This window comes from Hevea brasiliensis, chromosome 1 (assembly GCF_030052815.1).
Source record: "Hevea brasiliensis isolate MT/VB/25A 57/8 chromosome 1, ASM3005281v1, whole genome shotgun sequence".
In the NCBI taxonomy this organism is placed as follows: Eukaryota; Viridiplantae; Streptophyta; class Magnoliopsida; order Malpighiales; family Euphorbiaceae; genus Hevea; species Hevea brasiliensis.
In genome coordinates, this window is record NC_079493.1 from 3095040 (window position 1) to 3109479 (window position 14440).

The following is a 14440-nucleotide window of genomic DNA, read 5'->3' on the forward strand; positions in this document are numbered from 1 at the left end:
ATGATAAGTTTTAAGCAAATTTTATTATAGTTAATGTTGAAAAAATATATATAATAATTGTATTGAATAAATTCTTGATAAATAAAGTAGGATTTATTGGTTAGGAATTATGGTTCATATAAAATAGGAGGAAAAAGGAGAAAGGTTTGATATTTACTTGAGCATCTTCAAGATAAAGCAAAAGATCTCTATATGCAACTTATGAGGGAACTTCTAGGAGTTTTTTGCATTTGGGATCCCTTCTCTTTTTTTCCCTTTTTTTTAAGTTGGAGAGGAATTTTCAGTTCATATATGAGTTTTTAACTATTTTTAGATATTTTATCATAGAAACAAATTACTTTTTATATCAATATTTGTTTTTAGTAGAATAAAAGAGATAATAAGTGATTAGATAAAGTGATTATACTTGTAAAGAATGTTATATTTTCACATACATATATAGAAATACTCTCATCCCTCTTATGTTGAGGTTAAAGCTAATAACACTTTCGTAAATCGGGTTAATTGGATATATGTATGTCATCACACTAAGTATTTATTCGATATTGAATTTGAGAGGTCAAAACTGCTTTTCTGAATAAAAGCATATGATTGAAAAAAGTTGTTTTGCTATTTTAGAATTTTTATGATTAAAATTTATAAAATTTAATTTTAAAATATTTTTTAATACTTTATAATTAATATATTTGAAAAAATGATTTTCTCAACAACAGTCTCAATAGTACTACCAAATAAATCATAAAAAACTAATAATAAAATTCTAACCCAATACTTTTCAAGTTTAAAGAATCTTTCTGACTACCTAAACCGACTTTTTATGGACTTATAGCTTAAATTTTATTTTAGTTTGACTTTTAAATTGTAAAAATAAATGAATATTTCATATGAAATGATATATATTTTAATAAAAATTAAATTGTTTATCATTATTATAATAGTTGATTGTCCAAGTATAACTTTAAGGGGTCAAGTGGTTAAACATATTAGAGTCTTGATAAAAATTTTGAAAGAAATTTTCAAATTTAGTTATCTAAATTCATTTAATTGACATATTTACAAATTATCATCCTAAACTAATTAAATTGAAAACTCAACTTGGTACATGAAAATTTTATATAAAAAAAGGAAATGAAGTTAAGATTAAGTAAAAATTCAATCATGAAATTATTAATCCATGAAATTTAAATATCTTGAATTTAAACAATATTAGAACATTGTAATTATAATTATAATAAAGAATTACAATGGAAATAAAGATTTCTTTTATATTTTTAGAGAAATTTTTTTTTATGATACTATTCAATTAGTATTGAAACCTATAAGTTGGTTGTCTTTACCAATTGTGTAGTGGCTGAATGTATACATCACATATATAGAGACTTATCAATAAATAAATAAATAAATTCTCATGCCCTTACTATGCACAATTATTTTTATTTTTATTTTTATTCGTTTCGTTTGATTATTTCAACTTAATTCAAATTATGCTCAATTTTTTTCATTAGAAGTTAAAAAAATAAAATAAAATAAAAAATAAAAGAGGATGCTTTTAAAAGGGTGTGAATGGAGTTTCTATTTGACATAGAAATGGAATTGAATGGTGAGAAGGAAAAGAAATCCTAGAAACCTTGTAGGAGCTTTAGAACTATTTGGGAGTCAATCAGGGTACGGCACAAAGTGTTGGCTTTGAAGCTTTAAGCTTTCAACTGTGCTACACAACTGACCATCTTAAATAACAAAAGCAATAACTACGTTTTAATATCAAATTAGATATTCGATTATTTGGATATATTACTTTTTAATTCCTTAGACTTCACATCAATATTATTCAAAATCTGTAAATCTTTTAATATTATTTTCATCCATGTTATTTTATATTTCATTTTTTCTCCTACTAATCTATCATATGTTCGTACTAAAACATAAGATTTGTTTGCATTATATACGATCAAACATTCTTAAATAATTATTTACATACATTAGTTTCGCACATATTTGCATCCGAAACTTCACAAGATGCACGGGACAAATTGGCCAAGCTATTTACCAACAAATCCAAATCTTTGGTAATGCGCCTAAAGGAGAAGTTGTCCACTAGCCATGTAACAAGACCTCTGCCTGAATATCTTCAAAGTGTCAAAGCAATTATAGATGAGTTAGCCCTTATTGATGCTCCTCTTTCTGGTGATGATGTTATTATTTATATTCTTAATGGTGTTGGGCCTGAATTCAGAGAAATAACTATTGTAATTAGAGCTTGTGAGAATCTCATTACTTTTGAGTAATGGTATGATAAGTGTCACGACCCGACTAGGGGGTTGTAATTGACACTAGAGAATGGGTTAACTTATAGCTGTTGAAACTTGTAATAAGCTCAAAACTATAAAACTTTAAAACTTTAACCTCTTAGGGGCCTACTGTACTAACTTGGAATTTTTCATAAAGTTAAATGGAGGTTCTTTCTGCTATTATGACTCAGTTTCGTCAGAAATAACTTAATACATTAAGTGCATTATGCAGAAATTTCTTTTCTATTTATGTTTTACTTTATCATTATTTATGTACTTGGCTTTGTTTGTGCAAACTTAAACTCTTTCTGCACTATTTATAAAACTACTGAGAGCCATATAACTTTCTTTTATCAAACAAATGATTACTTATAATTGTTTTCATAGGAAGCGCATACTCACTTTCTTTTACTTTCTTAATCATTCTACAGTTGGTCAAAACATTTGATACATTAACTTTGGAAGTGCTCTCTTATAGAACTTCATTTACATAATCTTATTATTTTACCTTTAATTGTATCTTATTAATCATATTCAACTTTATTTTTCTTTTATCATTAAGTCTATATTTTATAACGGATGTGATCATTCATAAATTTACTAATTATTATTAATCATTTATCTTAAAAATTATTTACATGCATTATATGATGAATGTGATCATTCATAATTTTATTAATTATCATATTATTAAATATTCACTTTAACATTTATATTTTTATCACAACATTTTTGCTACATTCATTTTATAGTTTTTTCTTTTTTAAAATCTTAAGTTAGAGTTTTATTAATAAAAAAAGGCCGATAAGTTCAGTATTTCAAAAATTTGTAACCAAAAGATAACTAGCAAACTAAACTCAACTCCAGTACAAGAGGCTCAAACCACTAATAGAAACTCGAACTGAACCAAACTCGAACTCAAACTCGGAGGAAAACAAAACAGTTTTATCAAACTTTCGATGAAAACATCGCTAATCGCCATAGTCATTGGAGGGAGAAATAAATTGAACTAAAGCTCTCATGGAAATCAAACTCAATCTCATGCTTGACAAATAGTACCCTTAATATAACACCCCAAAAAAGATATTGAAGAAGAGAATCACATGCATCTTGACTCATTGGGCTGTAGACGCTAAAATAGGGCACCGAAAGGCTGAAGGGAAAGGCAGATCCCTCACCAAGAAGGGTACGTTGTATCCTACATAATGTGTGTGAAATGAGGCACTAATGGTTACCACAAAAGAAGGAAAATAAAGTAAAATGATAGGCTGAAAGATCAGAATATTGTAATAATTAAAAAAAAAAAAAAGAGATTGAAGAGTGGCAGTCTCGAGATTCTTGAGGCACAACGAGGACAATTCGATCCAAAAGCTCGAAAAAATTATAAGAAAAACAGGAACCGGACCTGACCAGACCAATTCTTTCTCTTTGAATAATAAGTTAAAGGACGGTTTCTTAATTCCAGACCAATCCAGCAATTATAAATAAATAAATAAATATTTTTCTTTAAAAAAATTATAAATAAATAAAGAAATAAAATAAAGCATATCTCATATTGGCTGAGGCTTCAAACTGAATTATTCTCCCCTTTCCTCAATTTCATACCTTAGTTCGGCGGCTGGTCAGTTATTTTTTCTAGAAAATTTATAATATTTGTAATATTTTTTCTACAAAATTTCAAGTGTTTGCCTCTTTCCGCATGCGGGAAAAGTAGTGCACGTGCTGCCCACAAACATTCTCACTTTTCTTTTTATTCTCACTTAATTCTTCAGTCTTCACAGAACGAAATAATAATAATAATAATAATAATAATAAATTGACTTAATAATGATTTTTTTAGACAATAATTACTAAAGAACCACCACTCACTTCTTAAAGACAGAGACTGCATTGCATCACAAGCAACAAAATTTTAATATTATAATAATAATAATAATAATAATAATAATATTGAGCACAGCACAGCACAGCACAGCACCAGGTTGAAATAGCTCTTTTTGCTTCAATGACTGTCTTTTTTTTTTTGCTGGTTTGAGGGGAATATTAAATTTCAACATTTAATATTGTCAATTAATATTGCTTCAATAATTTTCTACTCACAAGTTACAATCTTTGTTATATATATTTATATATTCTAATTGAAAGTTATAGTTGAAACATATAACTAATCTTTTCAACTTGCTGCCGATAGTCTTATATTTATGAATTTAAATAAATATTTTATTAAAACTTAAAAATATAAATTCTGATTTTAATGAAATTAAAGATAAATTTGGAAAATAAAAAAATTAAAATGACAATATATTAATCATCTTATATAAAAAAATTCAATAAAAAAATTTATTAAATATTCACATAATTACGTCTAATATAAGCTCAAATTAATATAAAAAAAAGCTAAACAAATATATATATATATATATATATCAAGATGTGTGTAGAATTTATTAATGAATTAATTATAAATAAAATTATATAAAATAGGAGGATATTTTCAATAGATTGACATATATCATTATGTTTTATAGTATTATCACATAATATTTTTTTGTTATGTGTAAATTATTATAAATTATTTAATAGTTACTCTTTTAATACTATAATAAGTAGATATTATTATAAAGTAGGTTATAAGATATTGATATATATTAATTACATATATTTATATATATTAAAAAGCTTGAGAGATAAAAATATATAAATAAAATATGAAATAATTAATAAAATTTAAGATATTATATTATATATATATTAAAATTATGAATAATTATATGCTAATGCACAGACAATTCCTTTATTTATATGTAAATATTTGATATAATAGTTATTAAGTTTATTTTTATACGAGCTTAAAATTATACTAGTCACACTTTTTTTACTTTTATTTTTTAAATTTAATATTTAAATTTAATATTTAATATTTAAATTTAGAAATCTAATAGCATCATAAAATGATTTCAAATTGATATTTTTATTTTTTTTTTGAATATTAAGTTCAATTAAATTGATTTATGTCAAATCTTACTATAAGACAAATCAAAATTAAAAATCATACTATTTACAAATGTTAATTTGAATCATTGCTATATTAACTCTTTTCAAATATTCTTAAGTATTCACAGCTTAATGTACTAAAATTTATACTATTCATATTAGGTCAATTTACTTTCAATGAATATTTTTTTTATTCACGAGGATCGACTTTGCTTAAAAAATAAGGGTCTCGAACTAATCATACTAAATACTTATTGATATTGCTAGATTTAGTCTTTAATCTACCTTTTCAATTTTTTTTTTAGGTTAAAGATATAATTTTCATTCATAAATACGTACAACAAAGAATATAAAAAATATAAATATTTAATAAATAATTATTAAATTAATAATTAAATATAAAAATAATAATATTATTTTTATGATAATTAAAATATTAAATATTATTTTAAAAATTAAGAGATCTAACGTTTTATCATATTTGCACTATACTTATATCATCAAATAAAAAAAAAAATCTAAACTAAAATATTAAACACGGCTTTAAAATGTTTTAGCTCAAAATGAAAAAAAAAAACAATCAAAACAGAAAGATTTTCCAATATCTCTGCTAATCTGACTTTATACCCTTATGCATGCCATTGAGCTAAACCCAAGTGAAAAAAAAAAAAAATATATATATATATATATATATATATATATATTCAGAGTAAAGACAAATGAAAAAAAGAAAAACAAAAGTAATAAAATTGACTTTCCGAAAAACTTCTCATGCTTATTGTTGGCGGTGTTGTCGGTATTCTTAAGGTTTTTTTTTTTGTTTTTTTTTTATGCGTTATTTCAGTTGAGGGTCTATTTTAGAATTAAAATTAAATAAAGTTTTAATATATTTTTTAAATATTTTAATTCTAAATTTAATTTTCAATATTTTTATTTTCATCCGATTTAATTGGATTTCAGTTTAAGTTTTAATTTTTAAATAAATTTCACATAAAAATTATACTTAAATTATCATTTAAAATTTTTAATTAATAATTAATATATAATATATTATATAATTTAATTTTTAATTACTTTTTAATTATATAATATTTAATTATAAAAATATTCTATAAAAATAATATTCGTATTCTGTTGTTTATGATAGTTTGTTTTATATTTGATCTTCAAGAGAGGAGTCTTGTACTCTCTATATTATTTGTATCCATTTGAATTTAATTAATACATTCCTATTATATTTATTTTCAAATTGACATATATAATTAATAATTAAATATATTATATAATATATCAATATATTTATGATTAAAAATTTTTATGTGATTTAATATATTAATAATTAAATTACTTAAAATATATATTTCTATATAATTTTAATTTATTTTTTAATAAAAATTAAAATAATAAATTTAGTACATGTTTTGTTTAATTGTTGAATACAGTCGATAACTGTTAGCTGATAGTTGTTACTGTTAACTGATAGCTGATAGTTGATAACTGATTATAGTTTATTTATGTTAAGTGTTTGGTAAAATTATATTTAGTTATTGTTGTTGATATGTGAAATAACTAATAAGAGTATATATTATATAATTTATTTTATTATTAAAATAAATATAAAATTATAAATTTATCATATTATGTTATTTATTTTATTATTCAATTAAATATATAATTATTAAATAATATATTATATCATTTATTATATTATTAAAATAAATATAAAATTTTTAATCTATTATATTATATCATTTATTTTATTAATTTTTTTAAAAAATAATTAAATATTTTTAAAAATATAGATAAAATAATAAAGTAATTATTATTGTTGATAAAGAAAAAACTTGTAATTAATTTTAAGTTTTTATATATAAATAAATATTTTATGTTATTAATAAAAAAAAATTAACAAAGTTGAAATATGTTAATTAAAATGTTAAAATTATAAATAAAAAATATAAAAGTATTAATAATATTAATTTTTAAGTTAATTAATAATATTAATTTTTAAGTTAAATAAAAATGAATAATATGATCAAAGTAAAAAATAAAATAAAATCAGCTATCAGCTGATAGCTGATGAGAAACAACTCTAAAAGTAGAGCTGATACAAACTGTAGCTGATGGGTACCATATTAGCTACCTATCAGTCATCAGTTTTTATTTTTTAAACTTACCAAACACTCTAGTTCACCTGTTTGGGTGTATATCAGCTATCAGCTGCACCCAACAGGTGAATCAAACATCCCCTTAATTTACAATTTCTATTCATTTTGAACCCTTAAGCTTTGTTTGGACAAGGGTAAAGAAGTGATAAATAAAGTGAAAAAGTAAACAAGTTATGTATCCATATTTGAGAAAAAGAGAATTAATAGATGATAAGAATATATATATATATATATATATATATATATATATATATATTTATTTATTTATGTAAGTATTATTCTCTTTTACCTCTTAAATCTCAATTTTTGTTACACTTCAATTTGAGATGTAAGAAAGTGAAAGTGATAAACTATTTTATTTTTTATACCTCTCAAATATTACCCTTCATTCGCCTCTCTTCGAATATAAAGAATATATATTACTTATCTCTATCAAAAATTAATTCACCTAGAATGCTCAAAGTCCTTTCTCTCTCTCACTATCTAAGGTTTTAGAGAGAGAAAATTCCCTCTTTGCTGGTTTTTCAGTTTCTACATGTAAGAGTTTGTCTTGGCCTTCCGTAGCTTTCCCTTGGGGCTCCCTTCCCTAGCCGATCGTGGGGTTTACCCTCTTCATTGTAAGTTGGGGTGCTAAGAGAGTTTGATAAAATGTGAGGGTGATGATGCTCTCATGTGATGGTCTTCCACGTGGTTTTGAGCCAATTAGAGGTGTGAGATTGAGGTTTTGTCCCATGGTTGGATTTAAGAGCATGGCACGAGTGGGATATCCACGATCAAAGATATCATCGCAAAGATATCATCGCTTAATCTTTCAGTGAAACTTCTTGAATCCTATGGGCATATAAGCTTTGCTAATTTTATTGTTTTTGGTTGGGTCTCTCTTTATAGTAGGATTCTTGTTGGAGCTGGATTTGAAACATTGTTTTATTATAACTTTTTCATGTAATCTGCTCATTTTTGACCTTATTTAATGTAATTCCATATTTACATGTTAAAAAAAAAAAGTCATCATCGCTTTATGTCCTTTATTGGTGTGGCTTGCCGACTTCTGTTGAACCACCCTCTAACCTATTTATTGGGTACCATAGCCTTGGCTCTCCTTTTGTGCGTGGCTTTGTTTTAATGTCTGCCTTGCGACTCTCTTTGGTTGACATGAGGATAGCTCTCCCAATATTGCATGCCATCAATATTAGTATTCTGTTGATTGAAAAGGTCCAGAGGCACTGCTGCTTGGCTGTTGTGGATTTGACAAGTTAAAGACCCGAATTATTTGGGTTAGAGTTTGCTACTTGGGATGGACCTTTCTTACCCTAATCCTCTTACTCTCTTTTATTATTCCAATCATTTTTCTCTTCTCACCCTATCCAAATAGAGCCTTTGGCCTTAAGAATCATGCACCTCCTACTCAAAATGGTGAAGAGATTCCTAATGGGTGCACGGCATTTAGTGTCTGCGATGAGCATTGTGACACATGGCTTTGTATTTAGTGTTGTAATTATCTTCACACTTAAGAACACGTATATAATTAATTATTCTTTCCATTAAAATTTGTCTGCCAATCCTTCAAAGATTGCCCATCTTACTCGCTTGCTTTCTTGATTTGCCGGTCACCTGCTAAAACCCACTACCAATCCTTTTACTACTTTTTTGATACTGTATTTAGTCGAAGTTAAATGGATTCATATGGTAGAATATTTAATTTTTTTAAAAATTATTTTATATTATATTTAAATAACCTAATTACATTATTATAATTTGTTAAAATTAAATAAATTTAAATTTATTCATTATCAATATTTGACTATATTAAAAAAATTTTAAAAAAATTATAAATATATTTAATTAATATAAAAATATATAATCTTAATTGAAAAAATATTCAATTTAGTCCCTATACTTATTAAAGAAGTTTAATTTAGTCGATTTTTAATTTTTTATCTAATTTAATTTAAATATTTTAATTTAAGCTCAAATTAGCACCAAAATTTAAATTTATGAACTAAATTTATTAATTTAAATAAAAAATTAAGAAGTTTAATTTCTTAATTTTGATGTCAAATTTTTTGATTTCTTGATTTTAACTCAAAAATCAATAAGCTTAATTTATTTTTTTTTTTATATATTAAATTAAATAAAAAAAAATTAAAACTTTTTAAAATTAATAAAAAAAAAAAAAAAAAAAAAAAAAAAAAAATTCTTATTAACTATATCAGCTCTCATTAGCCTTAAAATTAAATTTACTTTGGAGCATAATTAAGGATTAATTAGAAGAAAGAAAAAACACAATCTTTATCAAGGATCTTTCATCTTTGAAAAAAGAGGCATGAGAATTGAGAAAACAGTAAAGTTGTCTATGAAGAATATATATTATAATAAGATATTACTATCAATTCTATATGATAGCATTAACAAAGTCAAATGAGGTATGTTTTTTATTTCTTTTCTAAACTTTAGGTGATGGGATTAACATCCTTCCACTTTGTCCCCTTCTATTCTTATTATTATAATTATTTAAAAAAATTTAAAAAATATTTATTTATTTATTTTTTAATTTTTTTTGTTTGATAGTAACATTCTTCCTTATGGGTGGAGGGTTCCTATCTGCTTTTTCCATGAGCCATTGCTTTTCTCATAGGAAAGGAATAATATGCCAGTGCTTCCTTAATCCCTCTTTTGGGCCCTATCTAGAGGTTCAATCATGTGGGCCCATCTTGTCTAGGCCACCTCCATACACACCCTCTTCAGAAAAATATTGCGTAAATCAATAGAATGCGGACGTGGCATTGCTTTGGGGGGTTTGGTGTCGTTGAAGTGGAGACTTGGTCCCACCCAAAGTCCACCTTTGCTTCTATGACACACTTATTATTGTACTAGTAGTAGGCAGTAGTACTCTTTTTATTTTAACATCATTTCACTCTCTTCAATCTTCTTCATATGCTCTGTTCTTTTCACTATAAAAGCTTTAACCCACTTATGGATAGAGATGCCACTGCTCTTTCTTGGTGGTTAGGGTTGTTGTTCAAGCAAAACTAGTCAAGAATAGTCATTACTATTCAACAAAACCACTACCAAAAAAAAAAAAAAAATTGTTGGGTTTAGAATTTTGTAACAACCTGATGTTAACCATTCCCTGATCTTAAAAGCTGGTTTATATACTTCAAGGCTCATTAGGGTGTGTGATGTGACGGATTATTGTATATATCGAGTGCAATGTTCTCGCTCAAAAAAAAAAAAAGAAATATCCGTAAATTAAAAAGAGTAAACCCATATTAATGTGAGTGAAAATATATGTACACTGAATGATTTTCTGCGTGATATGTGTATATTAATTACTAAGATTAATTTACACTATAGGGATGTTTAATGATTTAAAAGACCCATATATATATATATATATATATATATAGAGAGAGAGAGAGAGAGAGAGAGAGAGAGAGAGAGAGAGAGAGAGAGAGAGAGAGAGAGAGAGAGAGAGAGAGAGAGAGAGAGATTTTGGCAGTTTAATGGATTCTTTTAAGGGGTTGTCATAAAAGAAGATGTCTTTGACCATCAGATGTAATGAGCAAAGGGTTTGAAAGTGGAGGACCCCCAGACTCAGATTGAATTGTTCATTCCACAAACTTGAGGTCTGCATGGCCAAAAAAACTTATTTGATATTCCTATATATATATTTCAAAATTATGAAGTATTGAATTCGACCTCTAATCAAAGCAAGATGAATGAGAAAATGGCATAGAATTAGAAATTGTCATGTGGACATATTGTCATAGAACATTGCTTCATCATTTTCATAGAAAAAGCAAGATCTCCTGAGATTTTTTAGATATATTTCAATATTTTATGAATTCTGTTCGTAAGACATCATTTAATTGAAATAGTCTACTTACTGATAAGTAAATTCTCAAAAAGTAATTTAACTGATAATTAATTAAGTTATTTTTTGAGAAGTAAATGAATTGAGAGTTTCTATTAAATTTTAACACTTTTTGAAAACTTAAAGTTTCTAAGCTGAGTTATTCCAACTAAAGAAGAACTAATAATTTAGAAGAAAGAATCCATCGAGAAAGAATCGTATATCTAAATATATATATATATATTTGCAAGAAAATCAAGTTGGACATGAGCAGATGGAAGTTGGGTCAGAAGGGTTGGAAGTTTCTGCATCATAGTATCCAACAGAATAATGTTAGAGCAGTGATTTTGGATGATTGATAAAGATTTTTCAAAGAAAGAAGAAAGTGGACGGTCTTTACACAAACATGCTAATTGGGTGAAACTCGGAACTCAAATAAGTCTTGAAAGGCTGTTGCATTCCTTGAACATGTTTGGGTGTGCATTTATGGACATAGAAAGAACATTAAGAGGAAGGAGGCATAGTTTCAATAGCAATTAATGAATGGAAACGACAATATACATGTTATGCATCCAATAGCTTCAGTATTTGTGATGCTCCCTCATTTCCTGAAAAAATTATACTATGAAATATAACGATTTTATTATAATTATTGTGATGAATTTCACATAGATCTTATCACGATTATCGATGATTATAAAAATTTTTTTATATGTATGTCGATTTTACTGAAAAGGAGTACCTTTGCTTCATGATTTGTTCTTCTAAGCTTATGGGGTGGCTATTTACGAGCTATCCAAAAAGTTAGTGGATTAGTTATCAAATGTTTATACCTATTTACAATACATACAAATTATTTATGATGAGAGATAGATAAAATATTTGTGAAAATTATTTTATTTAAATATAATTTTAATTACTATTAATATTTAAAATTGTTTCAAATTCAATTAGAATATATTTTTTTTAGATGTAATTAAAGTTTATCTTAAATTACTTAATAATACTTAAACTTGTTTAGTTTTAAATATTTTAATTAATAAATTATATAAAGATATATTTTTTAATAATTTGTAGTTTAAAATTTTTATGTCTATAAATATTTAAATTTTATTTATTTAAAATATTAAATATGAAAAATTTATAAATATTATTATAAAAATATATATTTTTATTTAATTAATTATTTATATAAATGAATTTGAATATGAAATGCTTAACACATAAAATCTGAATTCAACTCAAACTTGCCTTAAAAATTATTTTCTAAATTCAAATCAATTCCAAACTCGATCATATATTATTTGAACACATTTAAATTAAAATCAATGATAGTTAAAATTAATCAAAATCAACTTTGAATAAGATTATATCAATCAATTAAATCCAAACTAAATCATTTTTTCTCATTTAAGAAAAATTTTAATCATCAAATTTAATCAAAATCATATTAAATTATAAATAAAACTGAAATAAAACATTCGATTCGATTTCAATCAATTCGAATTCTCGAATAGAAATTTAAGATCTTGGCTCGAAATCAGCCAGACCGGACCATCTACACAAGGGCATGAGAGTGGTTGATGAAGAAGTTAAAGGAAAAGACAGCATTTTTTGATCCTCAAGATTGTAATAATGATGTCTATGGAAGATGGAACCTACCAACCCAACAAACTTATGGTGGCAAAACCAGTGTTAGAGTTGGAATTTTTTTGGATTGAATTGAATTGTGGGTTTGGCTAAGCTCAAATCTTTCAACTTGAAAACACAGTTGCTTCTTTCATTCTAACTGTTTAAGCACTCTAATTTGTATGCTTATGTTATCAACTTGAATGCCTTCACTCGCACTGGTGTTTTTTTGTACGGAAAATTTCTTAAAGCTTATTTTTAGCCTTTCAAGAAGTTCACAAAAAACATGTAAATCTTTTGCTCATCAAAATTTAATTCATATCTCTTATTGGATTATGGGTAGAGAGGCTTAGCCCACGAACCCATTGTTGTGGATCATCTCCACATCTTTTGTTGGGTTTTTTTTTTATAATTATTTTATTAAAATAAAATATTAAACAATGAAAATAAATCCCATTTTTTAGATCAAAATAAAAATAAAATAAACATGGAAAAAGAGATCTTAAAATTGCATCTTTTATTAGAATATGATTCAAATTATAATTTGAGATAGCAAGGTGTGATGATAACATGGGCCCCCACCTAAATTAATTAACAAGTGATAATTATCCACAGGTACAGTGCTGCCCCACCTATTTATTGAGCTTGTCTTGCATGTGATTTCCAGCTGCTAATTAATTCAATACCCTAAATCATTCCACCTAAGTAATATTGATTGAAATTTTATATTGCTACTCTAAATAGTAAATATAAAATTTTTCATTAATGAGATAATCATGAACTCAGCAAAGTTTCATTTCATTTTCACCACATAAATTGACCCTAGGTACTGGTGTGTGTGTGAATGTGATCATCATCCCTTTCATGGGCTATAACAAATTATCAACTGAAAGAAACACCAGGTCTATTCCCCATCCTCTTTTGTTTGATAGTTGATCCAGAAACCCACTTGATGGGTGCAACTCAATCCCTTGTTTGGACCCAAAATTTGTCCTCCCTGTTATGGGCTTGGCCTTTAGAGTCAGCATTAAATTTTTTGATAATATATGTATATATAAAAACACAGGTAGGATACCCATCCCAGAACCTAAGCCAAATGCCAAGCTAGCGACTTCAAGAAGTGACATTTCATAAGCTAACATTCAATAGGTTCCACAGAAAGACAGACCTAATCACTAAGCACCAACACACTATAGAAAATTATCCTGCACTACCGGAAAGCGAAGGGCAATCTTATCACAGGTTCAATCAAATATCCATTTCAAGTCTGGAGACTAAAACCTTTTTTTTTATTTATTTATTTTTTTTGGGATAATTTCTTCACCAAAAATCATTCCAAGGCCCTCAACTGAGTTACCATATGCACCTACTAATATAAGCAAACTCTTGTATGAATTGCAAAGATATGGCACTACCCATACTAATTTAACCTGCAGGAACTGTGGCTTCGAAGAGAACAAAATGGAAAACGGTAAAAAGCAACAAGGAAAGAAAAGGAAACAAAAAGG